Raw genomic sequence first — 21490 nt, 5'->3', positions numbered from 1 at the left:
GTAGGCCCACCCCTCCATCAGGTGTCACTTACTGACTTTTCATAGGGTCCCCTGGGAAGTTAACGGGGGATTTTCACAGCGACAGTGTGATCTGGGCCCGGGGTCCCCTGGGGGCTTGGCTGGGGTGTGAGCTGCCTTTATAACCACATAGTTCAGATTGGAATCCCAGCTCTGTGACTTCCTAGCTGTGGGACCTGGGGCGTGAGACTTTGAGTCTCTGAACCTCAGTTTCCCCCTCTGTCAAATGGGGTAGCAGTACCACCTCATGGGGTTGTCGTGGAGAAACACTTGGCCTGATGTACACAGTGCCCCAAGTCCAGGCCAGTGGGCCTTGCCGTCTCTACCTGCACTTTGATGTGGTCATACCTTAGCCCATGGGGATGCTGTGATCCTTGCTAACAAGACCCGTGTTTTCCCCTGCAGGTCCCCCAGAGTCTTTGAGGACGCAGCGTTGCTGGTGGCTGTTTCTGGTAGGTTCACATCTATCCCTCCTTGCTGTCTCCAGCGGGTTCGTGTTGCTGGGACCTTCTCGTGGACAGGGGGTCGGCAGTTGCTGGGGTGCCAGGTTCTGTTGGCGGATGTGGTGGTGGGCTCTGTGCGGCCTTGTGGGGTGGGCTCTGGGCAGCAGTGTTGCCCAGGGTGGAGGTTGTGGGTTCCCCCGGGATGGGGTATTTTCTGGCTGAGTGCATTGATGTACAGATGGTGCCTGGGAGAAGGGGTTGTCCCAGCAGTGCAGCTGTGTGACAGTGGGTTTTCTCTGTCTCTGGGGTTCATGGCCACATGGCTTCTGTGACCCGATGGTGGGCTGCAGGCTCAGAGAGGGTGGAGCCTGTGTGCTGGCCCTCGAGTTGGGATGTTGGACGTTGGAGGAGGCCCTCGAGCCAGACACCTGTGTGCCACCGTGGTCGCCGTGCCCAGCAGGGGAGCCGGGGTTCCAGTCCCGGCACTGCCACTTTCATGCTGGGCGCCCAGGACAAGTCACTCATCTCCCTGTGCCTCCATTTCCCTGTCTGTAGACTGGGGTAATGAGTGTCCCCTCGTAGGGTTGCTGCGACAATTAAATGAGCTGATAGGGAGCAGCGCCTGGCACAGAGGAGCTGCTCAAAAGCCCATCACCACAGTGCTTTTCACGTCACTGTGTCTTGTGACCCTCGCAGCGATGCTCCCAAATGGGCTGTTATCGTCATTTTATAAAAGGGGAAACCGACGCACAGATGGGTCACCTGTGCCACGTCTCAGCTGGAAGCAAAGAGCGGGGGCTGATTCTTTGACTCTCCCAGGGAACCTGGCAGATTCCTCCCCAATGCACCCATTTTGCAGCCAAGCAGACTGAGGCCCCTGTGGGGCTGGTCTGTGCCCACTGCCCTCCCTGTCCCCCCGCCGACCTGGTACATCTGACGGCAGGGGTCTCCCCAGAAAGCTTCTCTATCAGGGGGAGTGGAGAGCGGTCCTAGGGGCACTGGCAGAGTTTGGGGTGTCAGGGAGAGGGAAGGCAGTCCAGGTGAGGGTCAGTGGGGTGGGCACAGGCTTGTTTGTTTTTTGTTTGTTTGTTTTTGTTTTGTTTTTTTGGCCACGTGGTGCGGCTTGTGGAGTCTTAGTTCCCCGACCAGGGATCAAACCCAGGCCCCAGCAGTGAGAGCGCCATGGAATTCCCAGCACAGGCTTGGAGGAGGGGATTCAGGTACTGGCCAGGCTGGTGGGAGAGGGAGGCATCTTTTATTTTATGTTCTTTTCAACCAGGAGAGGCAAGTGGTCCCAGGCGGGGACCCTGGAGCCTGGTTGCCTGAGTGCACATCTCTGTCTGCCGCTTGTTATGTGCGTGACCTTGGGCAGGGTCCCGAGCCACCCAGTGCCTCAGTTTCCCCATCTGTAAAATGGGGATGGAATCAAATCCCCCCACAGAGCTGGTGATCGTTGCTGAGATTTTTGGTTTCTGTATTTTTGTTGAAGCAGCCGGGAGCCCTGGCAGAGGAGGGAGCTGAATCTGCGGGTACCCTCCCTGTGTCTTGTCCTTGCCCCGCGGGGACAGGGTGACCAGCTGACCCAGGCCTGGGAGAGGCAGTCATGTGGCCAGAGACCCCCTGTGGGCGTGGTGAGGAAATGCCCCACCCCCACCCCCCACCCCCCAGGCTTCTGGAGAGTCAGGCCATTTGGGGAAGCAGTGGAAACACATCTGGAGGGCATGTGGGGTGCCTAGCCCCTGTCCGTGCCAGTGAGGAAGGGCTCGTCAGTGGGTGCAGCTGCTGGGGCGCAGGCACTGGCCCCCCGCAAATGACAGCTTGACCCCTTCCTGGCTCTGTGTCACCGAGCACTGTTCAGCTGCTGGGGCTCGGGACGTGGGGCGTGGGCTGCTGCGAGCACCAGTGCTTAGTAGGTAGGAAGCGCTCCCAGCATCTTTCTTTACCTCTTACCGACTGAGCTGTTCTTCTAGGGCTGGGAAGGGTTGTCAGCCAGGCCTGGCCCCAAGGAAGGCCGGAGGAGGGTCTGAGGAGCCCCCAGCCCAACCCTTGGCGTCCACGATGGGGTCAAGATCTGGCGCTCTCTGCTTAGCACTTCTGACTGCCGTTCCCTCATCAGGGCCACACCAGTGCGGTAGGGACTGCAGGGCAGCGTCCTGGGAGGGACAGTGGGGGGAGGTGGTTACCTGTGCAACCCCATTTTGCAGAGGGGCAAACTGAGGCTGAGAGATAGGAAGGGGCCTCCCTGAGGCTGCAGCGCCGAGAAGCAGGTTAGGGGCGGGTTTCGGTCCTTGTCTGTGACACCCAGCCGTGGACTGGCGTCCTGGGTCTCTGGGGTGGTTCTGCAGTGGGCGGGCCTCCTGCAGACCTGGGTGCAAATCCCAGGGAGCTGAGACACTTCTGTGCCTTGGCTTCCTCGTCTGTCAAATGGTTGTCCTCCAAGGATTGCTGAGGGCACTACTGGGCACGTCCTGGCTCAGGAGTGGCTGATATTGGGAGATTTTAATTTTCTTCATTCATTGAACGATTCTTTCTAAAGCACCTACTGTGTGCTGGGCCCTTTTCTGGGTGCTGGAGATAGAGCTGGGAATAAGCTGGACAAGAATCCCGTCCTCCCTGGGTGAGGCAGACAGTTCACAAGTCAGATACGTAGTGTGCCCTTCGGTGGGGAGCGCTGGGGTGAAGAACCAGCAGAGAGGGGGTTTGGGGAGTGTGTGGGTGATCTGGGGTTGCAGTTTCAAATGGGGGGGTCAGGGTGGGCCTCCCTGAGAAGGTGGCATTTGAGCAAAGACCTGCAGGAGGAGGCAAGGGAGCCTGCAGGTCTCTGGAGGAAGGGTTTCCCAGGCAGAGGGAACAGCCCGTGCAAAGGCCCTGAGGCTGTGTGGAATGGGCCTCCTGGACTGCAGGAGTCTGCATGAGTCAGGCCTTGCTCCTTTGTTCCTGAGCCTTTGGGGGCCCCCAGTAGGCAGGAGGGAGGGACAGCCTTGGAGGTTGCCTGCTTCCGGAGCCAGGCCCTGGGCCCCACAGAGATGGGTTTTATCTTGGAACATGGGGGACACCGGTGGTGGTCCCCCCAAAGTGATCAGCCCAGCCGGGTTTTCTACCTGGCGTTCTCGGTGCCTTGGAAGTTGGAAGGGAGGCGGCCTTGCCTGGGGTGATCTTCCCTCCCTCTCCTCCGCCTCTCGGTCCTCCATCCATCTGCACCGCAGACCTAACGGAGAGCCTTCCTCCTGTGGCTGTTATCCGCTTGTCACTCCAGTGGCCCACCCGAGGACGATAAAAGGGCTTTTTGTCTGCAAGCACTTAGTTTCCTCCTCTGGGGCGATCCATCACGTCTGAGGGAGGCCGAGGCAGACAGACGGGGGAGGGGGCGGAGGGGGTCCCTCCCCCTGCCGAGGACTCCAGTGCTCTGAGGAGAGCCCCCTGGCAGGACCCAAGGGGCTCCTCAGCCCAGAGACAAGGCCTGTCTGGGGACAGGCAGGGGCGTCTGGCAGCGGGACCACCGGGGGGCATGGAGGCCGGGCAGATGCTTTGGGTTCCCCTCCTGAAGGCAAAGGCACAATATGGACCCCACATGGGAGGCCTTTTGAGACCCTCCTCATCTTGGGGGGGTGGCTGGGCTGGGTCTGGTGGGCCCGGAGTCTGGGGCAGGGGAGCAGGCGCTTCTGAGAAAGAACCACAGTAAGAGGCAGAAGGGGATACGTGTGCGGGTCGAGGAGGACAGAAGTCCTGGGTGATCATGTAACAGCAGCAAACACTTCAACACTGCACTGTCCTTATGCCCATTCTACAGATGAGGAAACGGAGGCACAGGGAGGTGATGTGACGTCCCCTGTGTGCAAGTGGCAGAGGGAGCCCAGCTCCAGAATCTTTTGTGAGGGTGGCGGTCCTGGGAGGAGGTGGCGTGTAGGCTTTGACCCTGCGGTGGTGGAGGTGGTGGAGGGGAGCGCTGGGTATCCCGGGCGGGGGAGCTGTGTGAGTGCGGGGCACCGTGGGAAAGTGGGGTTTGCCCCAGCCTTGAACCTCTCCCAGCATGGTGCCTGGTAGCAAAGAGAGGAGGGGGGAGGGGTTGGGGGTGGGTGGAGGCTGAAGGTGGATGGGAGGGGGGCGGCCGGGCTTTCTGGATCCCCTGGGGACGGCGGGGGACGTTCACAGGGCTGGGATGGGCAGAATCACACCTCTCTGGACTCTATTTGCCCCACCTGGGCAGTGGGTCGAGGAGCTCTGCCCCTAGCTGGGGGGACGCTGGTCCCTTCATTGGGTGGAGGAGGAGAATGTCTGGGTGGTTCTCTCTCCTTCCAGCTCAGGATGCTCAGCCCTGGGCAAGCTGTCCTTCCCCCTCCTTCCCCCCACTTCCCCTCCTCCCTGCATCCCCCACCTCTCCCTCCTCCTTCTTTTTCCTTCCCCTCCCCTTCCCGCAGCCCCCCTCCTTCTCCCCACAGGCCACCCTCAAATGACAGCAATTAATGGTGCCTCTGATGGCGGGCTGGGAGGACGAGGCTGACAGTTGAGCGCGTCTGCCTGCGGCTGGCCCTCTGATCGGGCCCGAGGGACGCGCCTCCTGCCATGGCTGCCAGGCGCTGCCTCCCTGCTCCATCACTCCCAGGGCCGCCGCCGCCTTCAGACGGGCGCGTGGGAGCTGACACAGAGCCCCTCAGCCCCTGAAGCCCCCTCCCCGCCGTCCTTTTCCTATTGTCTTTTTCCTTACGTAAATGAGTGGGCTCTGGGGTGACCCTGTCCTGCCCCAGTTGGTGTATATGTGATGGCCTGACTGCCAGGACGCCCCTTCTCCATCAGGATGTCTTCTCTGCCGGCCAGCTCCTGTCCCCAGGTGACCTCTAGGGCATACTGTCCCGCCCTCAGGGCCAGCTCCTCTCCACAGGGCCCTCATCCTTTTGTGTCCGCTCTCCCGGGAGGAGTGAGTTGGGTGGAGTCAAGGAGACTTGTCCTGTCCTGGACAGCAGGCATCAGTTAAATGCTGGAACCCTGGCAGTCTGGACCCTTCAGTGGTGGAGGCAGCTACCCAGGCTGGGAGTCTTGTGGCCGGGGGCTTATGTATGGTGGGGGGACAAGAAGCCTGGCCAGCCCTGTCCACACTGGGCCTGGAGCTTGCCCGTTCATCATTTAGCAGCAGCAGTAACGAGGCCCCTGCTGTATGCCGGAGCCTGCAGCAGGTAGTTTTACCTTGGTTCATTTTAGTGTACAGTAACTCCCCAAGGACCATGCTACTTATAACCCTGCTTTTGTAGATGACAGGCAGAGAGGCAAAGTGATTTGCCCTAAATGACCCAGGAAGGAAGGGCTAAATCTGGGATTCAGTCCTTACCTGACTTGTCCAGGGCTCATAAATCAGGGGCTTTGGGGGAACTTGAGGGGCAGTGAAGGAACCAGCAGACCTGACCTGGGCATGGGGATTGGAGTTAGTGGTGTTAATAATATATGTATATATTCTTCTGTTATAGTTAAAAAAAAAAGCCTATTGAAATGTAATTAAACTGTAATAAGATACACCCATTTTAAGGGTTCATTTCCGTGAGTTTTGACAAATGTAAACATTCCTATAACCACCACCATCAGGTTGTAGAGTGTCTCCATCACCCCCAAAAGAATCTCCACCCACCCTGCACCAGAAGCAACCACTGATCTGCTGTCATAGAGGTTATAGAATCTTCTAGGTTTTCACAATAAAATTATCATAAAGTGTACTTTTTGGTGTTTGGGTTCTTTCACTCTGAGTGAAGTTTTTGAGATTCACTTGTCATTGTGTGCATATATGATTCCATTTGTTTATCAGTTCATGAGCTGATGGACCTTTAGGTTGCTTCTAGTTCTTGGCTATTAATGAATGAAGCTAGAAAGTCTTTAAACCACTTTGCTTTTTCTTGCCTTATTGCATTGGCTGAGGCCACAGGGTAGCAATAACTAGCAGCAGTTGGGGGTTTTAGGGTTAGCTAGCTTGTGAGTGTTGTTCTTAATAATCCCATCTGACGGTTGAGGAAAGTGAGGGTCTGAGAAGTCAGGTGACTTATCAAAGGTCATTTGGCGAGAGCTGGATGCTTTCTCCTTCTCCAAGCTGGGAAGTACCAGCCCCACTGGGTGCACCGATGTGCTCGCTGGTCCAGAGGGTCACGTCAGGAATTGGTGACAGGGTGGCGGTGCCTAGAATCACCCTTCTTCCCCCTGGGTTTCCTCTGCTGGAGAGATGAAGGTGTAAAGGATGTTTTGCACCTTCCACCTTCCAGGCTGGCACTGAGCACTGTTGAGTGAATGTCAGGCTTTGCGTCTCAGTCACGGAGGTCTTCTGGGGAGGTATTTTGGGGCGAGGCAGGAGCATGGGGAGTGGGGGTAGGGACAGAGGAGGGGGTCCCCTCCTCCCTCGCCCGAGGGGTGTTAGCCAAGATGACTTTTCAGAGAAGGAGGACTGTAAATTAAATAAGCAATCCCGTAAATAAATAAGTAATGAAGTTAGTGGGGTGCCTAATTACATCAAATTCATAATTATGGATGGATGCCTGCCCGATAATTGTACTTGTTTTTAATCTTCAGCTCTGACATGTATCTCTTTCCGTCTGATAGGAATCCCTGCCCCCAGCTGGAGGGAGGAGGGAGGCGCTGCCTTTCTGGGCTCCCAGTGAGAGCTGGGTGGTGGTGGTCCCCCAGACACCAGGGATCCCGGTGGACTTGTCTTTATCCTGCAGTTGGGTTTCTAAACCTTTTGAAATTGCAGCAAATGACAGCAATAACAGTAACAGCGTTTATCACAGTAATCACGTTGCACTTTACCTGTTATAGTTTATATAATCTTCCAACCCCCCTGTGAAGTAGGGATCGTTGTCATTCCTACTTTACAGATGAAGAAACTGAGGAGCAAAGAGCTTAAGTGACTTGCCTGAGGACACACAACCAGTGAGTTTCGAACCCAGTCTGTCTGCCCCAGAGCCCGCATCCTTCCAGGTCTTCTGACTTAGCCTCCAGGTCCTCTTGTGTGGGTTACCTGGAGCGCTGTCTCTGCTGAGCGTGTGCCCTTTGAGGGAGATGCTAACTTAGGGTGGCTCAAGGCACCCAGAGGCTTAAATGCTGAAAAGATGAGCTCATTCCTTCCAGGACTGCCGTAAATCCAAACAGAAACCATTCTGAACCATGAAATAAAATTTTGTTTCATTTAATGACAAAGCAAAAGCCCATTTGCAGAAATTAAAATAGCCTCTTTCTAGATCTTCTCTTTCTTTTTTTGTGACTTTGATTTGCTGTCTCTTTGGACACTCGTTGTCCTGCCTGTGATAATGATCGTTAGACCCATTTTCCAGATGGGAAACTGAGGCTCAGTGAGGTGGAGGGACTTGAGTGAGGTCACACAGCAGGTGGGTGCTGGGGCCGGCATTCTAACCAGCTCTTACCACCTGGTCTGGGGCCACATCAGGTCCCCGGCATGGAGGGGTCTGCCTCTCCTGTCCGAGAAGTGAAGGGCCTGTGCATGCCAAAGGCTAGCTTCGCTGGGGTCCTTGCTGTGCTGGGTGGCCAGGAGACCAGCTGCACCCATATCATTTAGGGGACAGAAAGGATGGCAGCGGCTGGAGGGGCAGTATCGTTCTCACACGCCGTCTACGCAGACCCCAGACCCCCAGCCAAAGTCACTGCCTCTTTCACGGTGTGCCCTGTGTCTCAGACATCTGACCCTGGCAGGGGCAGTGGGGCCTGAGCCCTTGGGATGCCCTTGGGATGCCCAGGCCTCCACCAGGAGTTGCCCCACTGCAGACTGCGGTGAGGGAGCATGTTTCACTTTCTGGGGTGCCCGATGGGGCCTGCATTTTTGGGAGTCAGCAGGGGCTGCAGCTTGGGCTGGTGTGGGGCATGTACACCCTTGTGCTGACTTCAGTCTCATGGGGTTTGGGGGCTCTCCTGCCCCTCCCTGTAGCCTGGGACGGAGAGGGGAGTTGAGGACGGACTCACATGAGGAATTGTGTGTGTCCCTGTTGCTCCTGAGGGTTGGAGCAATCCGGGGAGGCTGCCTGGAAGAGCTGGAACAAGCACATTGAATGAATAATAACAAACATACCTTGTAGGAACTCCTGCGTAAAGCACTTCAAACAGGACCAGGCACAGAGCAAATACTGCATTTATTACCCAAGCCAACATTTCCTGACTTCTTGCTTGCCTTAGTGCTATGTGAGAGTTTGCCATTATCATTATTATTAACCCTGTAATTTCTAATGATTCCTGCACATTTACTTTATGCCAGGCTGTGTTCTAAATGTATCATGTACATTCACTAATGTACTTCCTGAGGCAGCCCTACGAGGTAGGGGCTAGTATTATCATCCCCATTTTGTATGTAAGGATGCTGTGGGCGCAGAGAGGTTAAGTGGCTTCTCCAAGGTCACACAGCTGGCAGCTGGCAGAACTGGGATTTGAACCCAGGAAGCTTGACTCCACAGCACCTGCTGTTGATTATGGGGTCTGCAGGCACCACCTGCAGCCCTCCCTGAGCCTGGAGCCAGAATGAATCCCTTGGCAGCGCTGCACCGGCGGTGGGCCAGCCTCCCCGTGTAACATAGGGCCCTCAGGCATGCAACAGCTGCTCTGGGCTGGTCAGGACTGGTCAGGACATGAGGGTCTGCTTCCTGCCTCCTTGCAGCCAGCCTGGTGTCCCCATGGCCTCCTGGGAGTGGGGTGCGATACACAGCAAACAAGACACCAGGGCCTCGCCTTGTGGATCCCACAGACTGATGGGGAGATGGGCAGTACAATAAACAAACATGCTACTGCAAGGCAGGGAAATGCTGGTTGTGGAATAACGCAGGGTGGGACGACCCTGCTTTCTGGGGGGCTCGTCTTAGGTAGAGGAATCAAGGGTGGTCTCTGAGGAGGTGGCAGTTGAACTGAGACCTGGACCATAAGAAGGAACCAGACCTATGCAAGGAAGAGGGATGAGCCAGCTAGGGGTGTGTGTGTATGTGGGGGGGGGGGAACAGCATGTGCAAAGGCCCTGGGGTCATGATGTTTCAGGAATGTTGAGAGCCAGGGGCAGCAGGAGTAGTTCTCTGGATCTGAGGCTGTTCTATAGACCTCAGGGGTTGGGTCCTTTACCACATTTAAGGCAGAAATCAAGTTTAGTGGCTTTTGTTTCTCCCGTTTGTTCTTTTGCTGGTTGATTAATTTACATTTATTGGGCACTGGAATGTTCTGGATGTTTGTAGGCCGCTGGGGTCAGAGTGATGGAATTCAGGCATGGTTCGTGCCTTTGAGGAGTTTAGTGTCCAGAGGGAGAGGGTCAGTTAAGCAGTAAGAGTCATGTGGCCAGAGTTTAGGCTGTATCACTGGAGCGTAACAAGTTTCGAATTTGCCTGTGGTCAGGACGGGCTTCTTTGGACAAGTATCAATTGAGGCGAGACCTGAGGGTGATTAGTTAGGGCTCCTGGGTTGTGGTGGAGACACATTCAGGTTTAGGCCACAAGGAGGAACTGATGGGAGCTCCTAATGGCAAAGTCCAGGGTAGGACAAGTTCAGGCATGGCTGGATCCAGGGGCTCAAAGCACACCTTGGAGAGCTGGCTCTGTCTCAGCTCTGCTTCCTTCTGTGTGGGCCTTCTTCTCAGGCAGGTTCATGCCACCAGCACAGCAAGCCAGGGGGGGAGGGAGAGTCACCTGCAGCCCCAAGAATGGCACTCGCTTCTCTTTGCCATTTCCTTGCCAAGTGAGGCCTTCAGTGGTTGTTCAGCTATTTTTAACACTGGGGGTGGGGGGTGGCCAAGGTGAGGGAAAGGAGTGTCCCAAACTCAGACGCAGTCTGAGGAAAAGGAATGAGGCAAAAGGGAGGGGTGGGGATTGTGGCTAACTGGCATGCTGGATATTCTGATTTTTTTCCAAGAGAAGCTGGAAATCTGGATTTTGTCAGCAATGTCCTAATTTAAAAAAAAAATTATGTGTACCAGAAAGAGCTTCCCTGTTGGCCACAGCTGGCTGTCAGCATTCCGTGGCCTCTGTTCTTAGCTGTGACTTTCATCTCAAAATATTTTGTCCTCCGTGATCTGGGCAGACCGGTCCAGGGAAGTCACAAATGGTCCCAAGACTTGAGAATTCACGTTTAATGCCTCCAGAGAGACACCATTTCCAAAGGTGGAGGCCTGAGGCTGCAGAATTTCTCCCAGAGCCCTCCAGAGGAGCTCAACGTGTTCTGAGAGATAGTAAACCCTAGTGGTTAGTGATGTAGATTTGGACATCACCCCCCCCCCCGCCGTGTTCAAATCCTGACTTTGCCACTACTAGCTGTGTGTCCTCGGGCAAGTCACTTCACCTCTCTGTTCCTTCGTTTCCCCATCTGTAAAATGGGGATGATAACACCCCGTGGGATTGTTGTGAGGCATCGAGGAGCACACAGGTGTGACACCTGTTCCCCCCAGTGCCTGGCACATTGCGAGTGTGTGTCCCTGGTCTGGGGTCATTTGTTCTTCCTGGGTTGGGTTCTGGCATCTGGCTGGTGGTGGCCAGGAGCTTTTCTGGACACCTCCTCCTTCCTCTGCTGCCCAGGCGTGGGCTCCCCTGCCCCAGCCATTGTTGCCAGTTGCTCTGTGCCCTTGGCTGCAGGATGGCACTGCCATTCGATGTGAGCAATTAGCCCTGCCTGCGGCCAGCTCACAGCTGCTGGGGGTGGGAGCGGCACCTTTTTCAAATAAAAAGAGGGACTTCCCTGGTGGTGCAGTGGTTAAGAATCCTCCCGCCAATGCAGGGAACATGGGTTTGAGGCCCGGTCTGGGAGGATCCCACGTGCTGCGGAGCAGCTAAGCCCGTGCGCCACAACTACTGAGCCTGCGCTCTAGAGCCTGTGAGCCACAACTACTGAGCCCGCATGCCGCAACTACTGAAGCCCGCGCGCCTAGAGCCCGTGCTCCGCAACGAGAGAAGCCATCACGATGAGAAGCCCTCGCACCGCAGTGAAGAGTAGCCCCCGCTCTCCGCAACTAGAGAAAGCCTGCGCGCAGCCATAAAAATAAATGAATGAATAAAAAAAACAGCACACGGGAAGCCAGCCCTAAGGGACAGTTCACTACCTTTAGCCACAACTGCCAAGGGGTTAACTGTGATGCTTTTGTGCCTGGAAGAAGTAATGAAGTGCAGTGCATTTGGTCTGGGGAAGTCTCCGTTCAGGGGCAAAGGCTTCCCCCATCAGGGAGGCCCCTTTCCTGCCAACTGCCTGTGAGTGGCTCATGGGTACGTCTTTCAGGGAAGGGGGTCTGGGTTCTCTGGGGTCTGTTCTTGTCTGGCTCAGGCCGGGAGAGGGCCAGCTGCAGGGGGCCCCCGGGAGAGGGGATGGATGATTTCCTCAAGATGCTCAAGCGTTTGCCCCTGCAGCTTCCAGCCTGGTCCCCTGGAATCCATGTGGAAAGGAGAGGAGGAGATGAGGGATGTTTCCCGGCATTTGGTGCTGCTGACTTGGGAGTCTTGATTGTGACAGTGGCTTGAGCTGTGGTCCCGCAAAGAAATATCCACTTGGAACGTGTGAATGTGACCTCATTGGGACAAAGGGTCTTTGCAGATGTGATCAAGTTAATGGTCTAAGATGAGATCATCCTAGATTCGGGTGGGCCCTAAATCTGATGACAAAAGTCCTTATAAGAGAAGACGCACTGGGGAGCAGGCCATGTGAAGATAGAGGCAGAGAGGGGAGTGATGTGGCCACAAGCCAAGGAAGCCTGGTACCACCAGGAGCTGGAAGATGCAAGGAAGGATCCTCCCCAGGAGCCTTTCGGGGGAACACAGCTCTGCTGACACCTTGATTTGGGGCAGCTGGCCTCCCGCACTGTGAAAGAACACCCTGCTCTTGCTTCACGCTGTCCAGGCTGTAGTAATTTGTTTCAGCAGCCGTAGGAAACTAATGCAGTTGTGAATTTTATTTTTTTATTTATTTTTTTGATTTTGTGTTTGTGGGTTTTTTTTGCGGTACGCGGGCCTCTCACCGCTGTGGCCTCTCCCGTTGCGGAGCACAGGCTCCGGACGCGCAGGCCCAGCGGCCATAACTCACGGGCCCAGCCGCTCCGCGGCACGTGGGATCTTCCCGGACCGGGACACGAGCCTGCGTCCCCTGCATCGGCAGGCGGACTCTCAACCACTGCGCCACCAGGGAAGCCCTGAATTTTATTTTAATCACACGTAAAGATCTGTTTGCGGACTCTGAAGACCTACACGATCCCTAGGCTGACCTTCCCTGCCGTGCTGCGCCAGCACCTGGCTGCTCCTGGAAACTCACCAAGTGCGATGCAGCCTTACCTGAGGGCCTTTGCCCTGGCTGTTGCCTTGGCTCGGACACTATTCTCTGAGAAGTTTCCACACCTGTCTCTCTTACTCCATCCAGGCCACTGTCGAGCCATCACCACCTCAGAAACCACCAGTCCCTAGCTGCTGTCACTCCTTGAATTTCATCGCATCTTTATCTGTGGCTGAATTCCTCACGTTTCCCCAGGTTACCCCCACGAGGGCAGGGATCTTCGTCTTGTTCCTGCTTATTCTCTGTGCCCAATGCCTATCGCTGGCACTCCATAAATGTTCGCTGAATGCCTGATGTCTCCAGGCCTGAGGTCAGGGACTCTTAAAGGTAGACACGGCTTTCAGAAGATCAGTAAACTGGACTGGAATGGTGGCCATTCAACCAAACCACCGTTTTATTTATTTTGAATTGAGGCGAATTTCACATCACGTAAAATTAACCATTTGAAAGTGTACAGTTCATTGGGTTTTTTTAGTACGTAAACAAGGTTGGGACTTCCCTGGTGCCGCAGTGGTTAAGAATCCACCTGCCAACGCAGGGGACATGGGTTCGATCCCTGGTCTGGGACGATTGCATGTGCGCCACAACTACTGAGCCCGCATGCTGCAACTACTGAAGCCTGCACGCCTAGAGCCCGTGCTCCACAACAAGAGAAGCCACCGCAATGTGAAGCCCGAGCACTGCAATAAAGAGTAGTCCCCGCTCGCTGCAACTAGGGAAAGCCCGTGCACAGCAACGAAGACCCAACACAGCCATAAATAAATAAATAAATAAATAATCAAACAAACAGACATTGTACAGGGACTTCCCTGGTGGTCCAGTGGTTAAGACTCTGTGCTTCCACTGCAGGGGGCACGGGTTCAATCCCTGGTCAGGGGTCTAAGATCCTGCATGCCACGCGCATGGTGCAACCACAAAAACCCAAAGAAAACAAAAACAAAAAAAACAATGCTGTCAACCAACTCCTCTGTCTACTTCTAAAATATCTCCATCACCCCAAAAGGGGACCCTGAACCCAACAGCACTCACTGCCCATCCTGCCTCCTCGCAGCCCCTGGCAGCCACCAGTTGGCTTTGTCTCTCTGGATTTGCCAGTTCTGGACATTTCATATAAATGGGATCATACAAAACGTGACCTTTTGTGTCTGGCCTCTCGCACTTGCCATTGATGTTTTTGAGGTTCGTCCACGTGGTAGCATGAATCAGTACTTCATTCCTTTTTATGGCTGAAGAATCTCTCATTGTGCGGATGGACATCCACAGAATCATCTTGTAAGTGGCTTTTCAGATGAGGAAACCTAGGCTGCCCAGGGAGGGGGTAGTCACCGCCCAAATCTGGGAGCACTGGGGTTCAGTAAAGGAGAGGAAGAGGTAAAACCACAGCTGGACGTTTCTAGCTCTTTCTCTCTTTCTCATCCCCCAGCCCCCACCCTGCTCCCAACCTTTTTTTTAAACTTAATTAATTAATTAAATTTTGGCTGCGTTGGGTCTTGGTCGCCGCGCGCGGGCTTTCTCTAGTTGCAGCGAGCGGGGGCTACTCTTCGTTGCGGTGCGCGGGCTTCACAGGCTCTAGGCGCGTGGGCCTCAGTAGTTGCAGCACGCGGGCTCAGTAGTTGTGGCTCGCGGGCTCTAGAGCGCAGGCTCAGTAGTTGTGGCGCACGGGCTTAGTTGCTCTGGAGCATGTGGGATCTTCCCAGACCAGGGCTCGAACCTGTGTCCTCTGCGTTGGCAGGCGGATTCTTCACCACTGCGCCACCAGGGAAGTCCCCCTGCTTCCAACCTTATCTCGGAGCCTGGCCGGGTCAGGAGGCAGCCACGTGGGGAGGGAGTGAGTGGGGATCCCTTCCACCTGGAGCTGGATGCTGAGTGGGAGCTGTGACTGTGGGTCTCCTCTGGTCCCTTGAGCCCCCCCAGAGATGTAGTTTCTCTTAACCCTGACAGAGACAACAGGCAGGTGTGCCCCATTTCAGAGCTGAGCAGGCTGATGTCTGCAGAGGCTGGGGGTCTTACCCAGGGCCACTTGGTCTAGGGACCCCTCCTGCCTCTTTTTGGGGACCCCATGCTTCTGTGGCCCCCATCACAGTGTATCCTGTAACGTCTTCACTTATCTTTCCCACCGTCCAAAGCTTTGCCCGAAGACAGGTTCCTAGAAGTACACGTTGGCGAATCTTGGTTTTTTTCAGAGCACCGAGGGGTGCTCACCCTCAGAGGCGTGGGGGACGAGGCCTTCTTTGGCTAAGCAGACGACCACACACTAACTTATTCCGAATGTGAACTTGGTTTTGGTGACTGGCTCTGCCTAGAGTGGGCTGCCAGGGGCTGTTTCTGGTTTTTGATGGTTTGCCATCCTCATAGAGTCACTCAGCAAACCATTTGCTACCCAGCTTCTTGGAGGAGAGACACAAAAAGTGACCCCGGAATGACGCAGCCCAGCGTCCAACCTGCCCAAAGCATAAATAGCTCTGGTGGGGTTGTGGATGTGTTACTGCTGATTCCAGGGCCGGCCTCTGAGGAAGTCTGGGTGCAGGTCTGTGTCCAAAGAAACAGAAAAGAACAAAAGGAACCCGTGTGTTCTGAGCCTGCTGCTTTGGGCCCCGCCGCCTGCCCGTGTTTTGGTGGGGCCGGTTTGGCCCGTTCCTGAGCTTCATGGCCTCCTGGCAGTCAGGGTGAAAGTCGATGGGTGGGATCTTTGGTCTAAAAATAATAGCTTTTGGTCGCTCACGTCTTTCTGTGCCTTGTTTTCCTCACCTGTAAAAGAAGGCAGATCTGTAGAATTCTTCCATAATACTCTGGGAGAGGCTGGAGGATGAGCTGATGAAAGTCAGCACACATGTGGCCTCCACGGGGGCCTCTTCACAGGTCACCTAGTGGCCATTCCAGTCCCCCGGCCAGTTCAGTGGCCAAGGACCTTTGTCACATACAAATGTGATCTGCCCCAAACACTCTATGAATCCCTGCTGACTATACCCAATGGCAGGGTTGATGCAAGCCAGATTTGCCTGGTTCAAACCTCAGCTCAGCCACTTTCCAGCTGTGTGACCTTGGGCAAGCCACTTGACCTCTCTGGGCCTGTTTCCTTCTTTGTATATTGGGTGCCCCTGCCTTTTGTTGTGCTGTCCTGAGGACAGATGGGTTAACATGTGAAGTGCTTACACAGCGCTGGACACACAGTACGTGTTACCGTTAACTGTCGTTGTCATTATTATTCTGGGGAGGGTCTCCAGTCCACGGAGTTCCGTGATTTGCCCAGAGTTCTCATGCTGTTCCTCCCCCACTCCTCCCCCATCGCTCCCTGACCTTGACTTCTAACGCTCTCCCCGCTTCACCACTGCACTCGGCCACACCATTTTTCTCTGTGCTTTTGCAAGACACCGAACTCCATCCGGCCTCCAGACCTTTGCAGTTGCTGTGCCTTCCGCCTGTGCTGCCCGTGCCCGCATCTGTATCCCGTGGGACCCCTCGGCATCGCTCAGGATGCCGTCTCAGGCAAACAGCATTGGGCCCAACTCCTGGTTGCTGGGGGCAGGGGAGCGAGCCTAGAGATCCCTCTGGAGCTTCCCCTGACACCTCATCGCTGGCGCCCGGAGCGCTGGGGGAGCAGAGCAGAGCCTGCCCGGCTGCAGATGGGAAACTGACACCCAGAGAAGCTCAGACCTGTCTCTGAGTCACACAGCTAGTTGCAGCCAAAGTTCAGACCCCTGGCTGACCACCAAGCCGTCCATTTTGGACTGCGTGCATGCGTGCGTGCGTGCGTGTGTGTGTGTGTGTGTGTGTGACTGTCTTTTTTTACCCTCTGGGCCTGTCACTGGTACAACCCTGGTTCAGAATACCAATGTGAGGGGGTCATGTTTGCTTTTCCTGAGATGACAAGGGCAGAAATATATTAAAGACAGAGCCTGCCCAGTGGCCATGTCACCCTGGAGACTGGAGGGCCGGGAAGGGACGGGGCAGCGGCTTGGGTTCACGCCGGGTCCGGGCTGGGCCGGCCATGCTGCCCTCTGGGTGGACGGTCCGGCTGGGAGGAGACGGGTTAAGGAGGAGACGCTGGCCTGGAGCTCGCTTTCGCCTGCGAGCGGTGAACAGTGAGGTTTTTCTACCGAGCTATAAAAAGGCCTCCCCGTGTTTCAGCTCCCGGAGTGTCGGCTGGAAGCCCGCCAGGGTTACCATGGCGATGAGGAATTATTACTTACTGCCAAGGCTAGGAGAAAAAGCTCGTACTTTTGGCTTCCCAACGAGAGGAGTGGACTTATGTAATTCCCTGTGTTTATAGGCCCGGAGGGGCAGGAGGCAAGCAGGGATCCTGGGGCCCAGCGCCGCGCTTTCACCCTGCTGTGGGTCGGGTGGTCCCGTGGGTGGTCCCTGGGGGACCTCTGCCCGCCCCGTCTAAGGGGGGATCGGGCCGGGGGCCTGGGGGGCCGGGCTGGCTGCAGGGCCCCCCCCCAGCCGGGGCGGGAGCCCGCAGTCTCGCGGGAAGGCGGCACCGCTGCTCGGCGGGGCCGCCCCTCTCCCGGGTCAGCCCTGGAGGAAGGATGGGTTTGAGGTTGGCCGCGGCGTGTCCTCTGGAAGCCAGCAGGACAGTGTGTGTGTCTGGACTCCGCTGACCCACGTGCTGGCGCCTTCTACTTCTCTTTCTTTTTCTTTTCTTTTTGTTTTTTCTGTTTTTGTGGGAGAGTTCCTTCAAGTTGTGTTTGGAGCTGACGTGAGCGAGAGGCCGGTCATGTGCTCGGGTAAGAGAAGTTTCCGGGCTTGGCAGTGGGCAGGGAGATGTGGTGTGACCCGGCCGCCCGGCGGGGGGAGAGGGGGCAGAGATCGGGGGCCACAGATCGCAGGAGGACCGGGACCTGCGCCGGAGACCCCATTTGGTGGCCGACGGGCTTGTGCTCTGATGCCCCAGTTCTGCCCCGGCAGGTGGGCGATGGCTGGGGCACGGTGGTCCCTGACGCCTTATCAGAGTTGCTGAAGCCCCAGAAAGGGTGCTGGGCAGGCAGGTGGCCCGGGAGGATGGGAGCGATGCGTGGGGGGCACAGTGCTGCTTTCCCGGAGCCCCCGTACTGTGCGCGTCCCTGCGGGGGAGCGGGCAGGGCCAGGGATGTGGTGCTTCTGGCGTCTGTTCATCGGTGTTGGCCCCGGGGGGTGGGTTGGGGGCCTGGGGATTTGGGGGGCCGGTGCCTCAGTGGCCATGGAGCAAGGGGGGGGCAGGTGCAGGCAGCGCTGCGGCTGCCCCGGCGCCCGGCTCCCACCGCGGTGGCTCTTGGCTGGGCGCCCGTGTCTGGTTTGAAATCAGCGCCACTGGCCCAGGCTTGCCCAGGGACCTGGCAGCGAGGAGCTGGGATAAACACTGGAAAGTTGGAAGGGCTTCCCGAGCTCACAAGGAGCCCTCAGTTGCAAGCGGAGGGGATGAGGGAGTGATTTGTCCTGAGGTTTGGGTGCGCCGGGGCCGTCGGGAGGCAGCGGGACGTCTCGTGGGGCATGTGAGCACAGGCCGGGGAGGGCTGGGTTCCCAGACGGCGTGGCTTGGTTGCCACGGACCTGGGTTTGAATCCTGGTTCTGTCCCTTTGTACATTGGGCCTCCCCTGTGCGAACCTCAGTTTCCTTGCCTGTCAAATGGGGCAGTAATAGGGGCCACACAGGCGTGAGGATGAGGTGGGGGGAGGGATGCAGGCTCCTGGTTCGCTCTGTGGCCAGACTGCCTGGGTTCACATCCCGGCTGTGTGACCTTGAACAAGTCACTTCACAGCTCTGAGCCTCGGTTTCCCCATCTGGCAAATGCATACTTCATCTGTCTCCACCCCTAAGTTGTTGAATGGCGTTAAGGGGGCTAATGAATGGTCCCTGCTCCACCCCTCACAGACAGGGTGACCTTGGACAGGTCGTGGAGCCCCATGGAGCCTCAGTTCTCCTGTCCATTCAGGGAGAGCAGCCCACACATTGCCTTGGAGAAAGCCGTGACACACCCGCAGGGGCCTCAGGTGGGCAGGTGTGGGGAGGCTCCGTCAGTGTAGACCACAAGCTTGCATTAAGTTAGTTACATCTTGGTCTCCATCGGTTTTTCTTTTCTTCCCTGTTGAGAGCCCTCCTATTTTATAGAAGTGAAACTCCAGCGACGTGAGAAGGGTCCCTCCCCAGCCCCAGCCTCGGTCTGCATTTGGACCTGGGCTGCGGTCCCTGGGGCTTCCCCAGCGCGTGCCTATTTCTGCCCTGTCCCTCACCAAGCCTGGGCCAGGCACCCCGACGGTGCCTGGCGTGGCTGGGGGCCGGGTGCACAGGGCTGGCTCTCCCGCCAAGGGTGGCAACTGTCCTGTGTTTGTAAGTGACACCGGATGCTGGGCCAGTGGCTGGCTCGGGGCCTCTCCTCTGAGGCCAGCAGGAACCAGTGGGGAATTCCCTGGTGTCCAGGCTGCCCACTCCAGCTGCCCGCTGTCCCACTGTCCTCAGGCCTCTCCTGGGGACCTCGGGAAAGGCCTGTGCAGCAGAGGATCCCACGGATGTCCCTTTGCTGCCCCCAAGCCCTCAGTGCCCACCTGGGTCAGCCACAGAGCTATGTTGTTGCCACCACTACCCTGCCCTGAGGGTCTTGGGGACTCGATCCCCCATCCACAGAGAAAGACAGTCACATGTGGTGGCTCAGACCAGAGGTCGCAGAGGAGACCCTTGCGGTGGAACTGTCCTGCATCGTTGGTGGTGGCCACACGAATTTACACTGAGATAACAGTGCATAGATCTACACACACACACACACACACACACACACACACACACACACACACACACACACACACACTCACACTCACACTCACAAGTGAGCACATGTAAACCCCCGAGATCTGAATAAGGCCAGTGGCATCCATGTCAGTTTCCTGGTTGCAGCTATTGTAAGGATGATACCGTTGGGGGGAGCTGGCTGAAGGGTCCACAGGATCCAGCTGTGTTATTTCTTACAGCTGCATGTGAATGTACGGTGATCTAAAAAGAAAGAGAGCACAGGCTCTGGGGCCTGGCTGTCCTGGGTTTGATCCCAGTGTGCTCCTTTGTAGCTGTGTGAATTACAGCAGCTGGCTTAACCCTGCCGTGCCTCAGTATTCCTCATCTGTAAAAGGGGGGTCGTGTTTGGTACCTCACAGGGCTGGCACGAAGATTAGATGTGTTGATTCATGCTACGTGCCTAGGAAGGTGCTGGTAGGTGCTGAGGGGGAGGGGTGCTGTCACTGGTACTATTATAACCCTGATGTGATGGCTGTAGTTTGCCCCGCGCTATCTCATTTCATACCGAAATCAGCCACGGGAAGGGAGCGTGCTGTATGAGCCCCACTTCTCAGAGGATGACACTGAGGCTCGGGTCAGGTGACCCACTCAAGGGCACACAGTTTGTAAGGGCCGGAGCTGGGACTCAAACCCCAAGCCAGAGCCTGTGTGTGGAGGTTCTTTCGCTGGGTGACCCTGGGGAGGTTGTTTGCCCTCTCTGAGCCTCGGTCCCCTCCTTCTTCTCTCCCCACTTGTCAGCTAGACAGGGCGCTGGGCTCATGACCTGTGAAAGCCAGAAAGCCTAGCCTCTGGGCCCCTTCCCTCACTTCCTGGGCCCACCCAGAGCTCACACGTCTCAGTCACCTCCTCTGAGGCCTGTCTTTGCAGCCCCAAGGTGGGACTTGTTCTCAGCTCTGTCTGTGGGCTCCCTCCTGGGGCGGCTGACCTCGCCTTTACTCTGAGCACTTTGACCTCCTTGCTCTGTCCTGTGGGTGCAGCCGTACCTCCTGCTGTTCCCTGTGGTAGGTACTGGTTTCCCTCGGACTCCTTCCTGCCTCTAGCAGTGGTGAGAAGGCCTTTGGGGTGTAACCAGCTAACCCTAGAGTGAGCTGGGTTATCTCCGTCGGCACTCAGCGTGAGAAGAGCATCTCTGTCCGGCCGAAGCTGACCCGAGGGTAGACGCTTCTCCAGGGGCTCCTGGGAGAGGGTCAGCAGATGGTTGTGCCCCTTAGAGCCGGCTGGTAGCTGAGCGTGGGCCCTTGGGCATCTCAGGAGGCCCAGGAAGGTCCGGGAAGGGGCTGCCTCAGGATTCTGGAGGCTTTCAGAGCACCCCAAGCTGGAGACACGTGGTGTCTGTAGGACCCGGGGCGGGGGTCTGAGCTGCTGAGAGGGGTTCCACCGTCATGTTGGAGCGATGGAGGCTGTGTTGGCAGGGAGGACATCAGTCACAGCTGAGCGTCTCAGGTTCTGGCTTTGCTGGGCAGAGCCTGGAGGGGCAGGGAGTTGGGTGGGGGGTTAGGGGCGTTCCAGCCCCACGAGCCTCTTCGCTGTTTCTCAGAAGCCCCGATCATGGTCCTGCCTCAGGACCTTTGTACTTGCTGTGCTCTTCTTGAGACGCCGTTCTATGAGATCTTCACAGCTTCCTCTCACTGAGCCTCTGCTCACATGTCACCTCCTGAGAGAGGCCTCCATCATCACTCCTGCCACCTTGCCACTGTCATCACCTGGGATTTACATATGTCCATCAGCCGTGCCCCCCCAAACCCTCCAGGTGGGATTTTGTTCATCTTGGTAACCGCTGTGTCCCTGGCACTGGGCACGTAGTAGGTGCTTAGCAAACAGTTGTTCCTGACTCAGTGTCCCCCACAAGCTGTGGACCTAGGCCTGTCCCCTCGAGGTGAATGGGGACAGATATGCACACCTGCGAGGGCTCCGACTAGGGAGACCCAGGCCCCTCGAGCTGGAATTCATGGTGAGCTCACCTCCCTGCACCCCAGATGTTCTGCTTCCAGGGGTTGAGAATGCATTT

The 21490-nt window shown here is 56.5% G+C and overlaps 1 protein-coding gene across 26 annotated transcripts in view; it reads left to right on the top strand.

Moving 5' to 3' along the window:
* NCOR2 (nuclear receptor corepressor 2) overlaps window positions 1-21490 on the top strand; it is a 223385-nt gene that overhangs the window by 29783 nt on the left and 172112 nt on the right. For 24 of the 26 annotated variants that reach the window (XM_060170645.1, XM_060170652.1, XM_060170650.1 and 21 more), the window contains exon 2: window positions 424-470. The exons of 1 other annotated variant lie outside the window; for it this stretch is intronic. The gene's annotated coding sequence lies outside the window, so the exon portion shown is untranslated. Of the gene's footprint in view, window positions 1-423; window positions 471-17294; window positions 17447-21490 lie in introns of those variants that run through there. One more of the 26 variants, XM_060170640.1, reaches the window with a different exon arrangement.

The sequence above is a fragment of the Lagenorhynchus albirostris genome, chromosome 14 (assembly GCF_949774975.1).
Source record: "Lagenorhynchus albirostris chromosome 14, mLagAlb1.1, whole genome shotgun sequence".
NCBI classification, from domain to species: domain Eukaryota; kingdom Metazoa; phylum Chordata; class Mammalia; order Artiodactyla; family Delphinidae; genus Lagenorhynchus; species Lagenorhynchus albirostris.
The sequence above is the reverse complement of the archived record's forward strand: the minus strand, read 5'-3'. Positions and strand labels throughout refer to the sequence as shown.